This window comes from Telmatherina bonti (genome assembly GCF_933228915.1).
Source record: "Telmatherina bonti genome assembly, chromosome: 20".
Classification (NCBI taxonomy): domain Eukaryota; kingdom Metazoa; phylum Chordata; class Actinopteri; order Atheriniformes; family Telmatherinidae; genus Telmatherina; species Telmatherina bonti.
The window spans coordinates 30,491,447-30,515,130 of NC_136618.1; the positions used below are offsets into that span (position 1 = coordinate 30,491,447).

General features: G+C 44.1%; 1 protein-coding gene across 1 annotated transcript in view; it reads right to left on the bottom strand.

Annotated features, from left to right (window-relative positions):
• The window catches only part of slc12a7b (solute carrier family 12 member 7b), a 75,273-nt gene extending 53,876 nt beyond the window's left edge, over window positions 1–21,397 (bottom strand). The window contains exon 1 of the mRNA XM_079259749.1: window positions 21,358–21,397. The gene's annotated coding sequence lies outside the window, so the exon portion shown is untranslated. The remainder of the gene's footprint in view (window positions 1–21,357) is intronic.
• Window positions 21,398–23,684: the final 2,287 nt, after the last annotated feature.

The following is a 23,684-nucleotide window of genomic DNA, read 5'->3' on the forward strand; positions in this document are numbered from 1 at the left end:
CCGTTGTGTACTTAACTCTGCCGGCCAGATGCTGAACGTTTCTTCTAAGTTTTTGTTCCAGTCGCTACAATTCAGCTGTCCACCCATGTGACCCTAACCCCCACCGCAACAACTAGCCAAATAAGGAAGCGTGGGACTGCCCCGCCCAGTGGGGGCAGTACACACAAACACTTGCAGAAAAACATGACATGAATTTGAGTCCATCAGTGTGTGAGGGCAGATTAATGGCTGCTTCATGCCTGAGGGAAGAGCTTTCTATACGGGAATGTCACTCTACCTCGCTGAACGGAAACCGTTGGGAAACGCCGGCTCTGGTTTGAAGGGAGGAGAAAGTCCAGAGCTGGAACATTTCCACACACAGATTCCTGCACTTCATTTCAGCCTTAACCAAACACATTAACTTATCAGCGTGTGTTTGCACAAATCAGTCACTTTTCACCCTTTTCAGACTTGGAAAGTTGAAGTAGAGGAAGCTAGGTTACATTCTGGTCCCTACGGAGAGACGTGGATGAGGCTATGTTACGTTCTGGTTCCTACCGGCAGACGTGGGGAAGGCTAGGTTACGTTCTGGTTCCTACGGGGAGACGTGTAGGAGGCTGGGTTACGTTCTGGTCCCTATGGGGAGACATGGAGGAGGCTAGGTTACGTTCTTGTCCCTACAGGGAGATGTGTAGGAGACTAGGTTACGTTCTGGTCGCTGTGGGGAGACGTGGAGAGAGTTAGGTTAAGTTGTGTTCCCTATGGGGAGACGTGGAGGAGGCTATGTTAAGTTCTGGTCCCTACAGGGGGGCGTGGAGGAGGCTAGGGTCCCTACGAGGAGATGTGTAGGAGGCTAGGTTACGTTCTGGTCCCTACAGGGAGACGTGTAGGAGGCTAGCTTACGTTCTGGTCGCTGTGGGGAGACGTGTAGGAGGTTAGGTTACGTTCTGGTCGCTGTGGGGAGACCTGTAGGAGGCTAGCTTACGTTCTGGTCCCTGTGGGGAGATGTGGAGGAGGTTAGGTTACGTTCTGGTCGCTGTGGGGAGACGTGGAGGAGCCTATGTTACGTTCTGAAACCTACGGGACAACATGGAGGAGGCTAGGTTACATTCTGGTCCCTACTGGCAGACGTGTAGGAGGCTAGCTTACGTTCTGGTCCCTACGGGGAGACGTGTAGGAGGCTATGTTAAGTTCTGGTCCCTACAGGGGGGCGTGGAGGAGGCTAGGGTCCCTACGGGGAGACGTGTAGGAGGTTAGGTTACGTTCTGGTTGCTACGGGGAGACGTGTAGGAGGTTAGGTTACGTTCTGGTCCCTACGGGGAGACGTGTAGGAGGTTAGGTTACGTTCTGGTTGCTACGGGGAGACGTGTAGGAGGTTAGGTTACGTTCTGGTCGCTGTGGGGAGACGTTGAGGGGCCTATGTTACGTTCTGGTACCTACGGGACAACATGGAGGAGGCTAGGTTACATTCTGGTCCCTACTGATAGACGTGGAGGAGGCTAGGTTACGTTCTGGTCCCAACGAGGAGACGTGGAGGAGGCTATGTTACGTTATGGTCCCTAAGGCGGGACCTGGAGGAGGCTAGGTTACATTCCTGTTCCTACGGAGAGACATGGAGAAGGCTATGTCACTTTCTGGTCCCAATGATGAGATGTGGAGGAGGTTAGGTTATGTTCTGGTCCCAACGAGGAGACGTGGAGGAGGCTATGTTACGTTATGGTCCCTAAGGCGGGACCTGGAGGAGGCTAGGTTACGTTCTTGTCCCTACAGGGAGATGTGTAGGAGACTAGGTTACGTTCTGGTCGCTGTGGGGAGACGTGGAGAGGGTTAGGTTAAGTTGTGTTCCCTATGGGGAGACGTGGAGGAGGCTATGTTAAGTTCTGGTCCCTACAGGGGGGCGTGGAGGAGGCTAGGGTCCCTACGAGGAGATGTGTAGGAGGCTAGGTTACGTTCTGGTCCCTACAGGGGGGCGTGGAGGAGGCTAGGGTCCCTACGAGGAGATGTGTAGGAGGCTAGGTTACGTTCTTGTCCCTACAGGGAGACGTGTAGGAGGCTAGCTTACGTTCTGGTCGCTGTGGGGAGACGTGTAGGAGGCTAGCTTACGTTCTGGTCGCTGTGGGGAGACCTGTAGGAGGCTAGCTTACGTTCTGGTCCCTGTGGGGAGATGTGGAGGAGGTTAGGTTACGTTCTGGTCGCTGTGGGGAGACGTGGAGGAGCCTATGTTACGTTCTGAAACCTACGGGACAACATGGAGGAGGCTAGGTTACATTCTGGTCCCTACTGGCAGACGTGTAGGAGGCTAGCTTACGTTCTGGTCCCTACGGGGAGACGTGTAGGAGGCTATGTTAAGTTCTGGTCCCTACAGGGGGGCGTGGAGGAGGCTAGGGTCCCTACGGGGAGACGTGCAGGAGGTTAGGTTACGTTCTGGTTGCTACGGGGAGACGTGTAGGAGGTTAGGTTACGTTCTGGTTGCTACGGGGAGACGTGTAGGAGGTTAGGTTACGTTCTGGTCGCTGTGGGGAGACGTTGAGGGGCCTATGTTACGTTCTGGTACCTACGGGACAACATGGAGGAGGCTAGGTTACATTCTGGTCCCTACTGATAGACGTGGAGGAGGCTAGGTTACGTTCTGGTCCCAACGAGGAGACGTGGAGGAGGCTATGTTACGTTATGGTCCCTAAGGCGGGACCTGGAGGAGGCTAGGTTACATTCCTGTTCCTACGGAGCGACATGGAGAAGGCTATGTCACTTTCTGGTCCCAATGATGAGATGTGGAGGAGGTCAGGTTATGTTCTGGTCCCAACGAGGAGACGTGGAGGAGGCTATGTTACGTTATGGTCCCTAAGGCGGGACCTGGAGGAGGCTAGGTTACGTTCTTGTCCCTACAGGGAGATGTGTAGGAGACTAGGTTACGTTCTGGTCGCTGTGGGGAGACGTGGAGAGGGTTAGGTTAAGTTGTGTTCCCTATGGGGAGACGTGGAGGAGGCTATGTTAAGTTCTGGTCCCTACAGGGGGGCGTGGAGGAGGCTAGGGTCCCTACGAGGAGATGTGTAGGAGGCTAGGTTACGTTCTGGTCCCTACAGGGGGGCGTGGAGGAGGCTAGGGTCCCTACGAGGAGATGTGTAGGAGGCTAGGTTACGTTCTTGTCCCTACAGGGAGACGTGTAGGAGGCTAGCTTACGTTCTGGTCGCTGTGGGGAGACGTGTAGGAGGCTAGCTTACGTTCTGGTCGCTGTGGGGAGACCTGTAGGAGGCTAGCTTACGTTCTGGTCCCTGTGGGGAGATGTGGAGGAGGTTAGGTTACGTTCTGGTCGCTGTGGGGAGACGTGGAGGAGCCTATGTTACGTTCTGAAACCTACGGGACAACATGGAGGAGGCTAGGTTACATTCTGGTCCCTACTGGCAGACGTGTAGGAGGCTAGCTTACGTTCTGGTCCCTACGGGGAGACGTGTAGGAGGCTATGTTAAGTTCTGGTCCCTACAGGGGGGCGTGGAGGAGGCTAGGGTCCCTACGGGGAGACGTGCAGGAGGTTAGGTTACGTTCTGGTTGCTACGGGGAGACGTGTAGGAGGTTAGGTTACGTTCTGGTTGCTACGGGGAGACGTGTAGGAGGTTAGGTTACGTTCTGGTTGCTACGGGGAGACGTGTAGGAGGTTAGGTTACGTTCTGGTCGCTGTGGGGAGACGTTGAGGGGCCTATGTTACGTTCTGGTACCTACGGGACAACATGGAGGAGGCTAGGTTACATTCTGGTCCCTACTGATAGACGTGGAGGAGGCTAGGTTACGTTCTGGTCCCAACGAGGAGACGTGGAGGAGGCTATGTTACGTTATGGTCCCTAAGGCGGGACCTGGAGGAGGCTAGGTTACATTCCTGTTCCTACGGAGAGACATGGAGAAGGCTATGTCACTTTCTGGTCCCAATGATGAGATGTGGAGGAGGTTAGGTTATGTTCTGGTCCCAACGAGGAGACGTGGAGGAGGCTATGTTACGTTATGGTCCCTAAGGCGGGACCTGGAGGAGGCTAGGTTACATTCCTGTTCCTACGGAGAGACGTGGAGAAGGCTATGTCACGTTCTGGTCCCAATGATGAGATGTGGAGGAGGCTAGGTTATGTTCTGGTCCCTACGGGGAGACGTGTAGGAGGTTAGGTTACGTTCTGGTCCCTGTGGGGAGACATGGTGGAGGCTAGTTTACGTTCTGGTCCCTACAGGGAGACATGGCGGAGGCTAGTTTACGTTCTGGTCCCTACAGGGAGACATGGTGGAGGCTAGTTTACGTTCTGGTCCCTACAGGGAGACATGGCGGAGGCTAGTTTACGTTCTGGTCCTTACAGGGAGACATGGCGGAGGCTAGTTTACGTTCTGGTCCCTACAGGGAGACATGGCAGAGGCTAGTTTACGTTCTGGTCTCTACGGGGAGACATGGCAGAGGCTAGTTTACGTTCTGGTCTCTACGGGGAGACGTGGAGGAGGCTAGTTTACGTTCTGGTCTCTACGGGGAGACGTGGAGTAGGCTAGTTTACGTTCTGGTCCCTACAGGGAGACATGGCGGAGGCTAGTTTACGTTCTGGTCCCTACAGGGAGACATGGAGGAGGCTAGTTTACGTTCTGGTCCCTACAGGGAGACATGGCGGAGGCTAGTTTACGTTCTGGTCTCTACGGGGAGACGTGGAGGAGGCTAGTTTACGTTCTGGTCTCTACGGGGAGACGTGGAGGAGGCTAATTTACGTTCTGGTCTCTACGGGGAGACGTGGAGGAGGCTAGTTTACGTTCTGGTCTCTACGGGGAGACGTGGAGGAGGCTAGTTTACGTTCTGGTCCCTACAGGGAGACGTGGAGGAGGCTAGTTTACGTTCTGGTCTCTACGGGGAGACGTGGAGTAGGCTAGTTTACGTTCTGGTCCCTACAGGGAGACATGGCGGAGGCTAGTTTACGTTCTGGTCCCTACAGGGAGACATGGAGGAGGCTAGTTTACGTTCTGGTCCCTACAGGGAGACATGGCGGAGGCTAGTTTACGTTCTGGTCTCTACGGGGAGACGTGGAGGAGGCTAGTTTACGTTCTGGTCTCTACGGGGAGACGTGGAGGAGGCTAATTTACGTTCTGGTCTCTACGGGGAGACGTGGAGGAGGCTAGTTTACGTTCTGGTCTCTACGGGGAGACGTGGAGGAGGCTAGTTTACGTTCTGGTCCCTACAGGGAGACATGGCGGAGGCTAGTTTACGTTCTGGTCTCTACGGGGAGACGTGGAGGAGGCTAGTTTACGTTCTGGTCCCTACAGGGAGACATGGCGGAGGCTAGTTTACGTTCTGGTCTCTACGGGGAGACGTGGAGGAGGCTAGTTTACGTTCTGGTCCCTAGAGGGAGACATGGCGGAGGCTAGTTTACGTTCTGGTCTCTACGGGGAGACGTGGAGGAGGCTAGGCTAGGTCTGTATGTAAGTATTTAAATTATTTCAACCCTTGAAATGCCAATTTGATTGCACAATATCACAATTTTAGGAAAAACAAAATACATCAAATGAATTTTATTTTTGGTTTTTCCTCATGTTTATTTCTTAAAGTCCATTTTTAGAGGCAGCGAATATGGTTACAGTGTTTTTTTGTTGGATTTTTTTTTGTGCAGCTAACTGGATAATAACTAAACTTTAGTTTAAAATTACATCTTCCACATTGAAAACACTCCAGTAAGTAGGTGTGGCTGCAAACATGGAGCAGCATCTAGACCAGATCAATCCCATCATGAAGAGATGATGGTGGAGGGGCCATTTAAAGCAGCTACCATTTCCTGCGTGCTGGGAAAGCTGTCCTGGCAGTTTTAGCTGCGAAAGGAAACAAAGATGGTACTCATTCTCTCACAGCTCGTTGGATGAGCGCTGATGTAACTGCAGGTTAAATCCTCAGGCTGCTTCTCAAACACACACAGCACACCCAGCCCACAAGGACAGCGTCTCTTTTGTTGGAGATTTTACAAAATTAATAAAATCCTGGGAGATAAGCGGTTCTCGAGGTGCTTTTCAGAATATTAGGATTAACACCAGACATGCAGGGGAAGACAAAGGAATTTATTACATAACTTCATAAAGAAAATCTTCAGACTCAACTGGATTACTACAAAGAACTGAAAAAGCTAATTAAGGAGCAAACGTTTGGACATCCCTGGTCAGAGGTCTGCTGAATAAACAGGAACATGTTATGTAACAAAGATGCAGTTTAATGAAAAGTTATGGGGTGTTTTTGGTGAAAAAAGTGTTCAAGGGGCGTATCTGACAATACATAAAAATCTGAACCCCTATCAATTAAATTTCCCAGCAAATCCTTGAAAAGATAAACACCACAAAAGCCCCCACCTACCAAAAAGATGTAAAATGTAGAAAATAATTGATGTTTTTATGAATAATTGATTAAGTCAAGTAAATAAACAGGCCTGTAAAGAATTAAAATGAAAAAAAGACATTATGAGCAGATCTTAAGTTGCATCAGAAACATGATTCGTGTATGATGTTTGGCAGTTTTTCATGCATGTCCACTGCATAAAATATCAGAATGGAATCGAATCAGTAGCTGCGTTTCTATTGAATCTAGAATTGTGCAAAAACTAAATATTGCAAGAAAAAAATGCTAATGGAAAAACCTTCATTTAAAAAAAAAAAAGCTCTTAAATATCACTAAAACATTTTTATGCTCTCATGAGTTTTTTGTGGCCGTTTCCATGAAGAAGTATATCTCAAAAGTCAAATAGAAACACTTTTTTCACATTCACGTGTCCCCAGATGGGTAATTCGTTCAGTTAATTTCCGTTAAAAATGGCGTGATATGGAGAAAACAACCAAATGCAGAGGTTTACATTGAATTAGAAAAGCAAATGAGAGAGAATGGCTTGGGAAAGTTTTGGCAAATCCTCCACAGCAAGACCAAAACCCCTAAAAAATGCTACATGGCTGCATATGCCACAACTGTCACAATTCTGAGGCTTATGTCCTAAATACAATTAAATGGAAACACTTGTAAATTAAACTATAGTTTGTCGAAACTGACAAGTATTGCTTTTATATTGTGAAAAACAGGAATGGAAGCACAGCTAGAGACGTTGCTAAACTTTGACCTATCCAAGACTCCAATCACAACTAAATACCCATCTTTATTACTTTTATTATACGGAAAATAATAATCGTTTTGGTGATTTTTGTCATTAATAATGCAATAAGTGAAGTAATAAAACTGCCATTTAAAGGGTTAAAATCCATAAGTCATGTGTCCTGATGAGGAGGCGCAAAGGCGACCATGTCACCCCTGTTTTCCAGTCCTTCTATTGGCTCCCTGTCCAGCAGAGGATAGAGTACAAGCTGAATGGCCAAGGTTACCTGACAGACACCACCAGTCAGGACCAGACTCACAACAATGGGGCAGGTCCTTGCAGACTACTGCTCCATGGCTGAGGAACTTCGGACAGGGCGACTGTTTCAAGAGCACCTGGAACTGTTTATTTTTTAGTTATTTAAGGCTTCTATATCATTTTAGTGCATTTGCTATGAAATTATGTTTGAATGTTTCTCTTGTTTTTAACTTGAGATTTTCTTTACAGTGAATGATAAAGAAAATTAATCATTTATTATTATTATTATCAATATCATTATTATTATTATTATTATTATTATTGATGGTTTGAATGAGGTACGACAGGCACAAAGTAAAAGCCATCAGAATAACATATTCAGTTTTATTTTCTCATGCCTGTATTTTAGTGAGAGCAAAAGTCATAGGAGCTGATCAATACAAGGTTTTTTATGACAGCTAGAGGTATTTCTGGAGCATGGAAGCAGATGGACTAGATATTTAACGGATATAAATGTATTATTATGATGCAGGAAGCATCTGAACAGGCTCTGGTGGACTTGCTGTCAACCCGACTGTTACATGAAGCCCATAACAGCTGTACGCACTGCTCTACAGCAGCCTCCCTAATGCATCACCTTCAGTCCAAAAGCATTGTGTTTTATGTTTTCCATTTCATTTCCAGTCAGACAGACGTTGTATTCACTGTGCAGAAATACATTAACCGTGTGTTACAGAGTCATAACAAGCAGCTGGATGTTATTTCTGTTTCAGACAGTCAGCGCTGTGGGGAAACAAACATTTCTGCCCCCTTATCTCCACAAACAACCAGATCAATTTCTACATTGATGTATCGAGATAAGATGTTTGTTGATGTTAGTGTTAGGGAAGCAGACACCCTCCCCACCTTTAAGACTAGGCTGAAGACTTATCTTTTTGATAAGTCCTATAGCTAGGGATGGTTAGCATCCCTTAGTTATGCTGCTATAGGTTTAGACTGCTGAGGGACATTTCCTGATACACTGAGCTTCTTTCTCTCTCTCTTATACTCATTAACATGTATGTCTCCTGTCTCAGCAGGTCTCCCTGGCCGGGAGTAGCAGTTCCTGTTGTCTGTTGTCTTTCTGTCCTCTTCCCCCCACACAGCAGAGGCAGATGGCTGCCTGTCCTGAGCCGGGTTCTGCCGGAGGTTTCCTTCCTGTTAAAAGGGAGTTTTTTCCTTCCCACTGTCGCCAGTGTGCTTGCTCAGGATTGGAGATTGAGTTGGACTCAACTCAATCTGTTGGTTTCCTTATATAGGCTGTTATGAATTGGCCTTCATTATGTTTTCCCCTCTGTCTGTAAAGCGTCTTGAGATGGCATTGCCGTGATTTGACGCTATATAAATAAAGTTGAATTGAATTGAATTGTTTGTTTCTGTGACGTACAAGCAACTCTCATCTCAATACATCAATGTAGAAATTGAAGGCTTAATGGAAGTTGTGCATCAGAGTAGCGTGTAAATGCAGAATCCATTGATCTGGATGACGAACAAGAACTGAAGTGATGGAACTTTTCCCTGCAGGCTCAGATTTCTTATCTCAAAATAGAAGTATTGATTGATTCTTCAGGGGTGATCAGATGAGTCCGGCTTCCAGGAAGACTGAAGGACACAGATTAGCTCTTCCTCCTTACGGACATGTTTGCTTTTCAAACTAAAGCAGATGATTCAGTCTGGTTAAAGCCACGGGTCTCCCTGCACTTTCTGTTCATGTTCCCTCCTAAACAGCCCCTCATTTTCACCCCGTCGCTTCCTTTTTTCTAGATATGACAGACCGAAAATAAAATAAAATAAATATATATATAAATGGACAAATTAAGAAGTACATTCATTGAGTTAATGTTACCTAAATTCAACTAATTCAGTTAAGTACGGATTAAACAACTCGGATCCGTGCATTAGACGGTTATAACGTACGACGTGCAGTGGAGTGGTGTTCCTCCGCAAAGTACCCTAACCCATGGTCACACACTGCAAACAATTTATAAAATTGTTTTTTTTCTTTTGACAGAACTTGCTAAATATGCTACAGTATAGGAAATACTTCATGCTGGCTTTGATCTACTTTTTATGCTAACCAAACGTCAAGCTACAGCGCGTTTCACCTGTCAAAAGCAGCTGATCTGAACCAGCTGATGAAGGCGTTGCTATGACGATGCCCGTAACAGAGTGATTTTACAGTGATTTAACTCACCAAACTGCAAATATACAAAAATAATGCCGCTAGTTGGTATTAGGGCGGCTGTAGCGCAGGAGGAAGAGCAGTTGGCTTGTAACTGGGAAGTTCCCCCGACTATGTGCCGAAGTGACCTTGGGCAAGACACTGAACCCTAAGCTGCCCCCCAATGTGCCTATCATGGTATGAGTGTGTATGTAAGTCGCTTTGGATAAAAAGCGTCTGCTAAAAGACCGTAGTATAGACTAGAATTGTCACTGATATGGTATAATATATATATAGCAGGATATAAAAAAAAAACATATAACTGGAAACTACTGAAGTAACTAATAATCAATAAATATGAACTTTTACTGCTCTGTACTGATTAAATTCTCATCGTAAACATGTTAAATAAAGCAAACAGAAGCTAAAACTGCTATAATGGTTAAATACAAACTTTTTTGACTGAAACAGAAAACTATTGTTGCTGGACTGTGAAACTGTGACATTTTCCCTGCAGATTGTTGTGAAAAACATCACATACAATGTCTGAAAGGGCGATGTGCAGAGCTAAAGCAGTATAAACCAGGACAGATTGATCCTCACTAAAAACGTCATGTTTTTGACAACAGCAGTGTCAAACCATTTTCACTTCACAGGCCAGCCCAGTTTAATCTCATGTGGACCAGGACCAGTAACAAACAGCACAATAACATAAGAAATGACTAAAGCTCACAAATTACATACTTTGTTTTATCACAAAGAAGTACATTTGAGTGCAACTGTGTAGTAATTCTCACCATCTGACTGGACTCGCCTCATAATACAAACTGTAGTTACATCTATTTAAAATGTATTAAATTATCACCCTGCCTTCCACATACATCATAATTAAACATAAAAAATACAAGTTTTAATGGAAAAATTAGCAATTAAAAGGTACTTTTAGTTTAAAAAGTAGACAGCTTTAAATGCTCACATTTATTCAATTGATCCCATGCCAGACTGGACCACCTGGCAGACCGGTCTAGGGCCCTGGTCCATATGTTTGACACCACTGGCCAGAAGAAAAGTGCTGTTGTTAAAATAAAGACATCACCTTTTGTTAAAACAACTTTTTTTTAACCTGTTTTATAACTTCTCCATGATCTCAAGACAACATCACACTTCTTTACCTTTTATTTATTTTATAAGGAAACACGGGGTCCCACAGCAGTGTTTTAAGTACCATACACCTGTAATGGTTCCAGTCAGACCAATTATAACCTTTATCAGAAGCTAGAATGTGCAGAGTTAAAAATCCAACAATGTTTACACTCCCACTCCTTTGCCCACTGAGTTTCCTCTCCTGAAGCAGAAAGTGTAATATTAACACTGTGCTGCCCCCTGCTGGCCACATGTAGTATTAAACCAGTTACACAGGTCCAGGATCACAAACTCTGGACCTCTGGGACCAGTGTCCTGCTGGTTTTCAGTGGCGACAGTGGCTCGGGTGGAGAAACAGGTTGGTCCAGAAGCTCGGCAGTTCAGTCACCGGTCTTCATGTTCATCCTCTTTGCCTCCAGAGTCGGCATCGCTGAAGTAAGACGGTTTTGGTGGTCCGAGAGGAGCACACCGGCTGCCATGTTGCCGTCAGTCTGCCTACAGCAGCTGTAGCTACAACGTAGCTTTATAAATGTTTCCCTGCAGCAACACACCTGATTCAAATCAAACAGCTTGTTGTCAAGTTCAGCACCAGCCTGTCATGAAACCACCTGAGTCAGGCGTGTTGCAGCAGGACAACACCTAAAACCTGCAGCACCAAGAAGTCCAAAGTTAGGACGGTTTTGTAATACATCATGACTTTTTTCTTTAGCCGCCATTATAACGCATGTTAAAGGGATTAATATGTTTAATGTGCAGGTGTGCAGCTCTCAGCATCATGGCAGGAGGGGCTGACATCATATCACACACATGCTTTTTAATGAAGGGGTTTGTAGCAGGGCTGGGCGATTAATCGGCCAGTCTCAGTCGGCTCCGGCTGCAGGTCAATGTAGAATAACTGCAGTAGGTTGTGGAAGTTCACCTAAACATAGTTTATACCATTGTCACTGACAAATGGCTGCATTATTTTCCTTTACATAGTTCAGCGAGTTAAACACTGTAATATCCCTCCGTTACGGGGCGTTACCATAGCAACACGTTAACCAGCTGGTTCAGATCAGCCGTCTTTTAACAGGTGAATGAGAGAAACGCGCTGCAGCCTGACAGCGGTTGTTTGGCATAAAACGTACATCGACGTAAAATAGTTCCTATATAAGCGGTAAAAGCGGATTAAACAACTCGGAACCGTGCATTAGACAGTTATAATGCCCGACACGGAGTCTAGAACACCACGACGCGCAGCGTTGTTTAAAAATACTGGATAATCGTGGTAAATAATCATGATCTCAATTTCAGTCAAAATAATCGTGATTATAAATTTTGTCATAATCGAGCAGCCCTAGCATATAGGTGTCAGGAAGGAGCAGAAAGTTCCAGTTTTCTTTGCAAACGGAGGAGGAGGCTCTGCGATGGTCTGGTGACGAGCCATTCATAGGAATCAGGCGTGTTGCAGAAGGGATGCATCCACACGCTGTAGGATCTCAAGGACTGGACATGGCAACCCGCCTTTTAAACATCTGGTCTGCTTCTTTTCCGTTTTGTGATCCTTTTGTTTCATTAAATCTTATTATTTGACCTAAATCTGAAAGATCTCATTCATTCCTGAACCAGCAGCTCTGACTTTGCTAACCTCCCCAGTCCCGACAACGTCCTCGACATCATTTCCTCTCATTGTTGCACAAAAATGTGAAATGAAATACTCAAACTCATAAATCTGTTCCTGCTACTTCCTGCATGCAGCATCATTTTAAACTTATAACCAGAAGAAAAACACGTTTTTTTTAAAGCTACGGCAGCCTGTAGCTGGACAGAAGCGTCCGGCGTGCGTATGCTGAGATGAGAAAATGACTCAGCTGTTGCATGAGCTCAGTTCCTTCATAGCTGCTCAGCTCAGGCTGGAAATGACGGCGGCTTCCACCATATCCGTTACAATCTGCTGTTTTACTGAAGCCTTTAAGGTCACCCACAGTGGGGGGGGTTAAGGATGTTTGGCTCAGGCTCTTTATTCAGAGACAAGCAGAACATGATCCTCAACAATACGTCTGCCATCACATCTCTGACACCTAATACCACTCCACAACAAGCACATGTCACGTTTTCTCCGAGGACACCCCAGAGGAAGACCAAGAACATGGATCACTGACTTTCTGCAGAACTGTAGCAACCAAAAACATCATTAAAACACTACGTACGTCACATCTAATGGTGACTTTGTCAGGGTTTGGACTCCTTGTGCTTTAGTTTCAGGTTTCCTGTTTTATTTTGTAGTTTTTCCTGTTTAGTTCTTGTTTAGCTTTATATATTTCCTGTTGATTTAGTTCACCTGGGTTCATTTAGTAGATTTGTTTCCCCTGTGTCTTGTTCTGTTCAGTGTATTTATTCCCTCTGTTTCTGTTTGGTTTTTGCTGAATCATTTTGTTGTGTAAGTTCCCTGAGTTTGTCTTCCGAGTTCCATTGTTAAAAAAAATCAGTCTTCAACCGGCATCCCAGTTCCCGACTCCCTGCATTTGGGTCTACATCTTCACCACCGTCCTGACAAGTTTAGCTCTCTGCAACTTATTTTCGTCCTGCAACAGTATTTACTGTTACAAAGACAACGAGGCTAGAATGACTCATGGTAAATGCCGTGCCCATACGAATGCCCAGGCGCTGGAAAATCCCACCAGCTCAAATGCAAAGCAGCATCCATGGAAAAGTTATGTCATTTTTCCCACAACGTCCATGAAGCAGCAGCAGCTCTGATGTTTGTCAGCCTGCAGCCTGTCAACAACTTCAGTTGTTGGGAGTTTTTTCCTGAATATTTATTTCTCAGCAACAGTCAGATTTCAGATTAAATCTAGAGAACTGATTTATTATCATTTAAATATGCAAACATGGAAACTTTAAATCTATGTTATATGTCCTACTAGAGATGAAACATGAATACTGGAGCTGATAATCATGTAGCAATAAAACACACACACACACATCACCTGCAGTGTTTTGTGTCCACATCATATTAACTCTTCATCCTCGACTCATTTCATTTTCTTGTTTTGACTCTCAACACATTTTGTAACATAATCCTGTTCAGACTTGTCCAGGTTTAAAAGAACACAACACACATAAACCACTTCATCAGGTCCTTCATCCTAGTACTGGTTTGGACCCGTTTTTCCCTCCAGAACTGCCTTCATTCTTCGTATCATAAATTAAACAAGGTGAAAACATTCCTGAGAAATTTTGCTCCACATGAAGCATCACACAGTTCCTGCACATCCATGATGACAGTCAGGTAAGCTGTTGGGGTTAAATGGGACAAATGGGACCAAAGTGGGACATGAAAATCTCCACACACCATTCCACCACCAGTAGCTGATCCTGACGGACTTAATGGTTGTGTGTGAAAATCCCAATAACCACCAACCATGCCACAAGGTCAATTAAATCTCCTTTCTTCCATTCTGATGCTCAACTTGAACTTTGACAAGTCATCTTCACCATGTCTGCATGACGGTTGGAAGTTTCTGCCGTGGGATTGGATGATTGGATATATGTATTAATAAGGAGTTTAACAGGCTCTATAAGTCTTTGACTTGTGTTTTTAAATATTTACCTCACTGGCTACCAGGCATCTCCGTAGAGCAGACGGCTCCGTGTGTTTTGGTGAATTATGGCTCATGTTTCGGGACTGCAGGATGTGGGGGCCGATTTGGCTGGATGTGTGTGTTGGGGCGTCTTTGGGATGCATTCACAACATGTATGGTACGTGCTCGGGAGGCACGCTTGGGAGACGTTTTGACACTCACCAGGCTAAAACGACTTTCCATATATAGAAACGCAAACCACAGAAGACGTCAAAAAATGTCTTTTTCTGAAAAGACGTCTTCAGCAGCCAGTCATTCGGTCCTAGATTCCACCTCATGACGTCTGTTTTTAGCTGTAAACAACACATTTTACTTAACGGTAATAAAAACCGCCTGTACTGCTGTTAAAATTAGTATTTTTTCATTTCTTCAAAAATCTGGGTCAAAAATTACTCGGAACGCCCCCCCCAAAGCGTAAAACCAGGCTTTGTTTTTCATGAGGCACCTTGAGTATCATGTGCCGCCCTCGGCTTTATTTGGAGCCTCGCTGGCTGTCGGCACACGTACACCAACTGGGCCACCACTAAACCCAGTCCTGTGTGGCCTCTCCAGCTGGTCTTGTGGTGGGTCTTTCCTCCAGCTGTTCCTTGTTTACACGCAACAGTCAACAATGGTGTCCGAGCATCTCGCTGCCTCATAACAGCAGCTTTTATTGATTTCTTTTATGGAGGTTTTAGTTTAAAACGTCACCAGTGGGGTTAATGTTTCACTTTCGCTCAGTTCCGACCCAAATACAAGGGGACATCTTTCATCTAGTTTAAAAACAACATCCATGTTGTTGCCATGGTTACCGAAATCAGAAAGTTATTTAGTTTGATCAGATTAATTGTCAAAAAGTCCCACATATGTCATTAATCTATCATTATATGCCCGGAGAGTTTGGCTTAACCCTTAAAACTCTGCTAGATCTCCTGTAACCCCCCCCCCCCCACGCACACACACACACACACCTCCCCCGCAAGCACCAGTAGAGTGTAACTCTGAGTGGGAAATTATGATGGATCGTTTAATTTTAGGTGATATTTTGAAGTTGTCAAAGTATTTAAATCCCATCCTGAAGGACAACTAGCCAGCATCGAAATGCTGTGTTTTTAAATATTTACCTCACTGGCTACCAGGCATCTCCGTAGAGCAGACGGCTCCGTGTGTTTTGGTGAATTATGGCTCATGTTTCGGGACTGCAGGATGTGGGGGCCGATTTGGCTGGGTGTGTGTGTTGGGGCGTCTTTGGGATGCATTCACAACATGTATGGTACGTGCTCGGGAGGCACGCTTGGGAGGCGTTTTGACACTCACCAGGCTAAAACGACTTTCCATATATAGAAACGCAAACCACAGAAGACGTCAAAAAACGTCTTTTTCTGAAAAGACGTCTTCAGCAGCCAGTCATTCGGTCCTAGATTCCACCTCATGACGTCTGTTTTTAGCTGTAAACAACACATTTTACTTAACGGTGATAAAAACCGCCTGTACTGCTGTTAAAATTAGTATTTTTTCATTTCTTCAAAAATCTGGGTCAAAAATGACTCGGAACGCCCCCCCCAAAGCGTAAAACCAGGCTTTGTTTTTCATGACGTAGAGGTAAACTTGGTGCTCCTCTACATCACAAAGAAAATCTAAAAGAATTCATAGCCCCTCCCTCCAGCTGTAAAAAAAGCGGGTCTTCGCCATGCAGGCATAGAAACCACACCCACCGATGCATGTGTTACCTTATCTGAGGTAGATTTACTAGTTTCTGACTTTCACAGCACTTCTGAGAAAACCCGGCTGCAACGGGACAGACGAGTGTTTGTGAGGGCTGTATTAGTAACACCAGACTTCATTCTTTGGCTGCTGATCTTAATCTGGAAACAAACAGCGACTCAAATCGCAGCAGTGGCATCAACCTGCCGCAAGTTGCCACAACTTGCCTGGGAAAAATCAGTGAAAACACAGAAGAGATCCTAGATGTCCAGCTCTTGTCTGAGGGCCTCAGTCCTGCATGTTTTAGATGTTTCCCTGCTCTGATTCAGATCAAACTGCTCTCCTCAACAGCTCGTTGTTACGTTCCACACTAGTACGACGTATTAGGTTCATCCACATGTGCTGCAGCAGGAAACATCCAAACCCTGCAGGACAGTGTCCCTTCAGGACCGCGCTGGCCCTGAAGTTTCCCATGTTTAAGCTACTGTATGTTATGATTAATGAGAAATGCTGCCTTTCTGTGCAGCGTATACACATATAAACACTGGTTAAATAAAACACTGGTTAAGCTGGGAGCGCTGCGTCTTCTTCAGACATTGTGATGATTAGTTTCAGGTGTGCTGCTACATGTACCTGTCCAGTGTGCTCTGTGATTATGCTGTATAAGACTACCTGTAGGATCAGGCTTCAAACTTTCCTTCCAGGTAAATCCTCTGGGTAGGTCTGGCTTGGTGGCCCGGATCCATCCCTCTGGTTCTGCTCCAATAGGCCGAGGCTGCTGGCAGATGTCCCAGAATGCAATGGGGTCCTCTCTGCTCACTTCACTCAAGTTGGTTCTGGTTAAACTGGTGTGAATGCGGGCTGGTTCGCCAGAAACAGAACCGTGTCTGTGTAAAAGCCCCTCCCCTATATTCTGATACGTAATCATTTTATTATAAATCCTTGTTTTTATCACTATAGAACTACTATTATTTCCAACTTGCTTTGATTATCAGTTTTAGGTTTGCAGTGTTTAGATTGTTTTCATTTTAATGACGTTGTTTGATGTGTTTTCTGCCCTTTGGGTTCCCCTCGTGTGCTTCTGGAACTGTAAAGTAAATAAAGCGGAGCTGAAATAAATGTAGGGTATCTAAATGTGAAGGCAGATCAGCTGGGAAAAGAAATGCAGTAAAACAGGAGAGCAGGGCTGTCTAAAAAGATACACAGCAGAGCTTTTATTATCATTTATAATGGGTAAACTGGGAATGAGACGTGATTTACTGGGTCAGTAAATGAACATGTCATTTTACAATGTCGTCATTGGCTTGCTTGTGTTTGCATGTCTGCGTTTGCATTCATGATTGAAAGAGGCACCTTGAGTATCATGTGCCGCCCTCGGCTTTATTTGGAGCCTCGCTGGCTGTCGGCACACGTACACCAACTGGGCCACCACTAAACCCAGTCCTGTGTGGCCTCTCCAGCTGGTCTTGTGGTGGGTCTTTCCTCCAGCTGTTCCTTGTTTACACGCAACAGTCAACAATGGTGTCCGAGCATCTCGCTGCCTCATAACAGCAGCTTTTATTGATTTCTTTTATGGAGGTTTTAGTTTAAAACATCACCAGTGGGGTTAATGTTTCACTTTCGCTCAGTTCCGACCCAAATACAAGGGGACATCTTTCATCTAGTTTAAAAACAACATCCATGTTGTTGCCATGGTTACCGAAATCAGAAAGTTATTTAGTTTGATCAGATTAATTGTCAAAAAGTCCCACATATGTCATTAATCTATCATTATATGCCCGGAGAGTTTGGCTTAACCCTTAAAACTCTGCTAGATCTCCTGTAACCCCCCCCCCCCACGCACACACACACACACACCTCCCCCGCAAGCACCAGTAGAGTGTAACTCTGAGTGGGAAATTATGATGGATCGTTTAATTTTAGGTGATATTTTGAAGTTGTCAAAGTATTTAAATCCCATCCTGAAGGACAACTAGCCAGCATCGAAATGCTGTGTTTATTCAGAGACTCCATCAGTGTCTCCTGACCCCCAGTTTGGGGGTCGGGATCCCGATGGTAGTTGCCAGGTGACTGTCAACTAAGGGATTTTTACCTGGGTTGTCCAAATTAAACCATAAACAAGAGATAAATCTGTGAAATTATCATCTTAATTTCAGAAAACATTCATGAAGAAAGTTCTGTGTGTGTCAAAAGAAGAAAAATAAAGATCCTCTAAAGCCAGGAAAACGTTTTTAATGCAGCTGAGTTGGTTTTGTGAAGTTAGTAGGTAAATAGTAGAATAAACTGTAAATACCAAACAGCAGGAAGAAAACATATAATTATATAAATAGTTTCTGTTGTGTGTTTGTCACATGATCAGAATACTCAACATGAAACAGAAGAATGACTAAATCCCCATCAGGGGTTAAGAACGATGAGTCAGCATTAACAAACGGCCACGATTGACAAAAACAGCTTTTTTTCCCCAATTGTTTCTGTTTCTTCATCACCACACTTCCTCTTTACAATATGTGACACTATATCTCTCTTTAAACATCTGTTTTGTAACCCTGTAGCAGAAAAAACACAATGTTCCAGTTAAAAAGTACTTTAATAATATTGGGTGTGACCATATAAAAAGCCAATAAAGACATTAATGGCTGAAAAGCTGCATGTGACTTTGGGATTTGGAATAAAAACTTGATCTGAGCTCTGAGGGGGGAACATAGTAAGTAAAAATCAATCAGCACCTTTGAGGGTCCTTCCACACCCTGACAGAGAAAATAAAAGTTAGAAATGAAAGAGGAAGCTCACCAAAGAGCACCCTGGTATGCAACAAGCCACCCGGTGTTGCTAAAAATAGCACAAGGTAGCTCGTCTGTAATGGAAAATGCCTGATTGTCCATCACACCAACATTATCTGCTGCACCCATCAGCTTCCCCACATAGAAGAAGCACAAACTAATCAATAAAAACTGCAAAACAACCAGTCATGTGCTGACTGCATTAAACTAATTTCACAGATAAAGGAAGTGAAGCAGTTCTACAAGAATTAATGTGATAAAAGGACACTACAGGGACGTAGGATGCCAGTAAATACTGGGAAAAGACATTTATAGTGCTTATTGAAGTTGTCTAGATTAAAAACTGATTAGTAGACTAGTTTTAATGTCATCAATAATGAAATGAAAACATGTTATCTGGATGTGGTAAAGCATGTGAAGTGCTCCAAACGTCACGGTGACTTAAATCTACAATTAGACCCTGTATTAGACACTACACAGATCAGAGTTATGTCTGATCACCGCAGCGTCTACACGCAGAAAACTCAGTTACAGCCACGTGTTTCCGCTCGTCTTGCTTTGTTTTGGTTCCCTGCAAGCTGCAGGAGAGGCAGTTAGAGCGGCGCGCGACGGCCTTCCAGCAGCTCTGATGTAAAATCAGATTCAATCTGTGCAGTGAAAGAGAAAACACAGGTCCTGACATGCTGTACAGGTTATAGAAGAGGAAACATATGAGCACAGTGCTGAGCTATAGTTCTTACACCCACCGTCACGCTGACGTTACTCTGTCCAGAAAACCCAACTCAAAACAATCTTCAGGATTTTTCCATCTTGCCTGAAATGTGAAGATGGTAAAATCTATCTATGCAGTTTAAGTATTACTCTGAAGAATTTACAAGACAAGTTAATGCAACACAGATGTTTATGAACAGGCCACTTTATTATGTACACCTTGCTGGTATCTCCATGGAAACATCCTGTGGAGATTTAGCTCCATATCAACATGAAGCATGGCATGGTCGCTGCAGATTTGCCATCAGAAGATGCTACACTGTGTTCATAAAGGGATGGAGATGGTCAGCAACACTCAGATAGGCTGTGCTGGTTAAACCATGTCATGTTGGTATGAAGGGGAACAATGACCAATTGAACTGGAGACTCATCAAACCAGTTTTCCCATTTTTTATTATGTATTTCTGGTGAGTTTGGTGAACTCCAGGAAGTCTTCCTTATCACTTCTACATGACTAAATGCTGCCATGTGATTGGCTGATCTGACCTGTTCACAGACAATTAACATGATAAATGAGCTGGTGTACCTAAAAAATCATCAGTGGTTTTCCTGAGACCACAAAGGGACGTTTTACCAGCGCTTCACGCCGTCTCTGGATCCTGAGGGACATTTTTGTGGGAGCTAATAAAACACCCTGACAGACCCAGTCGATAACAACCCTCCTCCATCACCAAGATTTATGACCAAAACCATAATGTCCATTTCTTAGTTTATATATCTACTTCCTCTGAAGAAGCTGTTTGGCTCGTGTTCACTGTTTTCTTAAACAAAAACGCAAATCAAAAGAGAATCACCAACCTGTGTGTGCTCCACTGATCACCGATCACACACACACACACACACACACACACACACACACACACACACACACACACACACACACACAACAGCTTGTCCAGGAACACGGTAAGTCATCAGCACAGTCATTCTGCATGCTTGGATGAGCAGCCTTTTTCAGGGCCTTTATTCAGCCTCCCATCTAACCTGTTGCTATAGAAGCACTTTGTTTGCCTGAAAGCCTGAGAATAAAAACTGCTCCCAAACTCTGCTTTATGCTTTGTTGAACGACGTGACATAAAAATACTTTACTATTCTGCAGGATAAATAATAAATAAGCCATGCTTGATATAAAGAAATCTAGAAAGTTTAACATATGAGCTGATGGAGAAGCTGAAAAGTCAGATTTATAATCCAGTCTCATGTTTCTTTAGCTTCTTATTACTTTGTATTGTTGGACACAGCAGGTAGAGTTAAATTAAGTTTAATAACACATGTTAAATAAAAACTGCTCCCAAACTCTGCTTTATGCTTTGTTGAACGACGTGACACAAAAATACTTTACTATTCTGCAAGATAAATAATAAATAAGCCATATATGATATAAAGAAATCTGCAAAGCTTTACGTATGAGCTGATGGAGAAGCTGAAAAGTCAGATTTATAATCCAGTCTCATGTTTCTTTAGCTTCTTATCACTTTGTATTGTTGGAAAAAGCAGGTAGAATTAACTGGATTTTAATCAAACATGTTATAAAGAGGAAAACAGTTTTTAGAGAACTTCTTATTAAGTTCCAGTAGAGATTTGTTCATTAAATAACTCGGAAATAAAGTTTTATAACTTATTCAAATCAATCACTAACCCCCAGGAAACAAGTTATTTAAATAAAATGTTAATTTTTATTCTAGGTTTATTTGGAAGTGCTGGTTCTGGTTCCTGACAAGAACCGTCCCGCAGACAGCGCGCTGAGCCCGGGGACAGGCGCCGTCTAATCCCCTGAAGGTGGCTGGTAGGTGATGGCCAGATAAGAAGTGGGACACGGAGTCTGTCTGGGACAGAGGTCTTACCGTACTTATTAGGCTCCCTGTTGTACTCCAGGATCGGAACGAAGTCGGAGTCCTGCGGTCCGAACACGGAGTCCTCCAACGCCGCTGCAGGTCCGACGCCGCCGGGTGCCTGTTCAGCTGCAGCCGCGTCCAGGCGCTCCCCCCCTCCTCCGTCTACAGGGACCACCACGAACCTCTCCCCCATGTCGCTTCTCCGGCCTGGCTGAGGAATAAACACGCTGACAGCAGGGCTTCCCTGTGCGGCTGAAGACGAGCACACACGCGCTCACGCGTTCATCAGAGGATTGATTACAGTAAACCAGGCCCCGCCCTCGCTTCTGCTGATTGGTGGAGACGTCCTAGGAGCGCTGTCAGTCACCACCAGAAGCCAATCAGAAGCGTCTGAAAATGTTAATTGTGAAATGAGAATTGTTTTAATAATTTCAACAACTGGATCAATTTTTTTTTTTTTTTTAATCAGATGGGGTTTTGTCTTTAAATCACTGAACTGGTTCGTTAACAAAGAATCGAAGCTGGTTAGGATATATTTTTAAACTTTACATGTTTATGGGTTCATGACTCGATGCAATCAGTTGAAATAAAATGAAAAATACTTTATTCATCCCCAAAGGGAAATTCAGCATTGTAGTATATAATTAACTAGAGGAGATCTTGTTCCGGAGGCTGATGGCTGCTGGCAGGAATGATCTTCTGTATCTTTCAGTGTTACATCGGACCTGAAGAAACCTCTCACTGAACACACTTTGTTCTTTCTTCACTGTGTTGTGGAGAGGGTGTGAAGAATCCTCCATCATCTTCATCAGTTTGTGCAGCATTCTTCTTTGGACAATCAGCTGCAGCGGCTCCAGAGTTACTCCAAGCACAGAACCAGCTTTCTTGATCAGTTGGTTTCTATTATAGGATATGTATGAATTGGCTTGAAATGATGTGTATGTTGATATGTCTATGTATAGTGCCCTGTGAAAACATTGTTGTGAAGTGGCGCTGTACAAATAAAGCTGAATTGAATTGAATTAAACACCATATTTACATCTCACTATGTTTACTTCATAACTGGGAACATTTTTTCCTCATTAAAACTATGTAAGGCCAAAAAAAACAAAAAACAAAAAAACAAGTATGCTCACACGCCTTAAAATAGTGCATGTGAGACAGTGCTGCTTCCACACTGGAACACATGAACTGGCATGCCACAAGAAACTTACTACAAGTTTCCTTAATGATCTGAAATGATGGTGTGATTAACACTGACCCTGCACCTCCTCTGCAATCACAACTCTTGTCTCAGAAAGCCAATACATCATTCTAATTTAAAAAGTAATGATGCTTTAGTCAGTAGCTTACACACCCCCCAACCACCCCTGCCTTAATATCTCTGGTATGTTCCAGCGTAGAACAAACGGTTTGCCCTCAGGATAGAATGACCTCTCATATTTCCAGGCGGTTTTCACACATAGTCTCCGGGTACACATCTTAAAATTCTCCGGGACAAAATGTTTTTCACATGTTTGAAATATAAAGCTCCTAATATTCAGAACGATTAATAAAAAAATAAAAAATCTAACTTTTGAGTGTATTTTCTATCTGCTGTAATTTCCACTGCAGGCTGATCCCTGCTGATTAAATGAGAGAAGAAACACAGAAAGGGAAGAGGGTTGGACCCATCTGTTCACCTAACAACAGGGGAATGTGGCTGAAATTCATTCTGATTGAAAACAAGGAAAACAAAATCCCCATTCATGGAGATTACACAAGCCTTAAGAGAAGCAACTGGTCGTTTCACTGAGCAACTGGATCATGCCACAACAAAATATTTATGAAGCATGGAAATTTCAGGTCAGTAGGTCACGCTCAAGACCTTTTGTTGTAATCTTTCTTTAAGATACAGCCTGTGGTGTGAATTTCCTAAAGAACATAAAGGCAACATGTTAAAGAGTGTCATGAATCAGCTGATGATTAGATTAGGACGGCACAGCCAAGTGACTACGTTTATTACCATCGGAAAACAAATGAATATAAAAACTTTAAAATCACAAAAAAGACCCAAAACAAACCAAAACTAGTTGGAAAACAGACAAAACCACCCTTATATAATATAAAATGTCAACAAAGCACATGCACTGAAGAAACCTTGAAGAAGCAGGACCACTACTGATTTAAAGCATTAAGACAACAAGTAATCAGATTAACTACAAAGAGATATGAAACATTTATTAATTTTTATGAATAAAGGAAACAGGAGCTGAGCCAGAGAGACAGCAAAGGGGGATGTCCAACAGAAACGTCTTGCGTGTACCACCACTGTCACTACACAAGTTTAAAGTAAA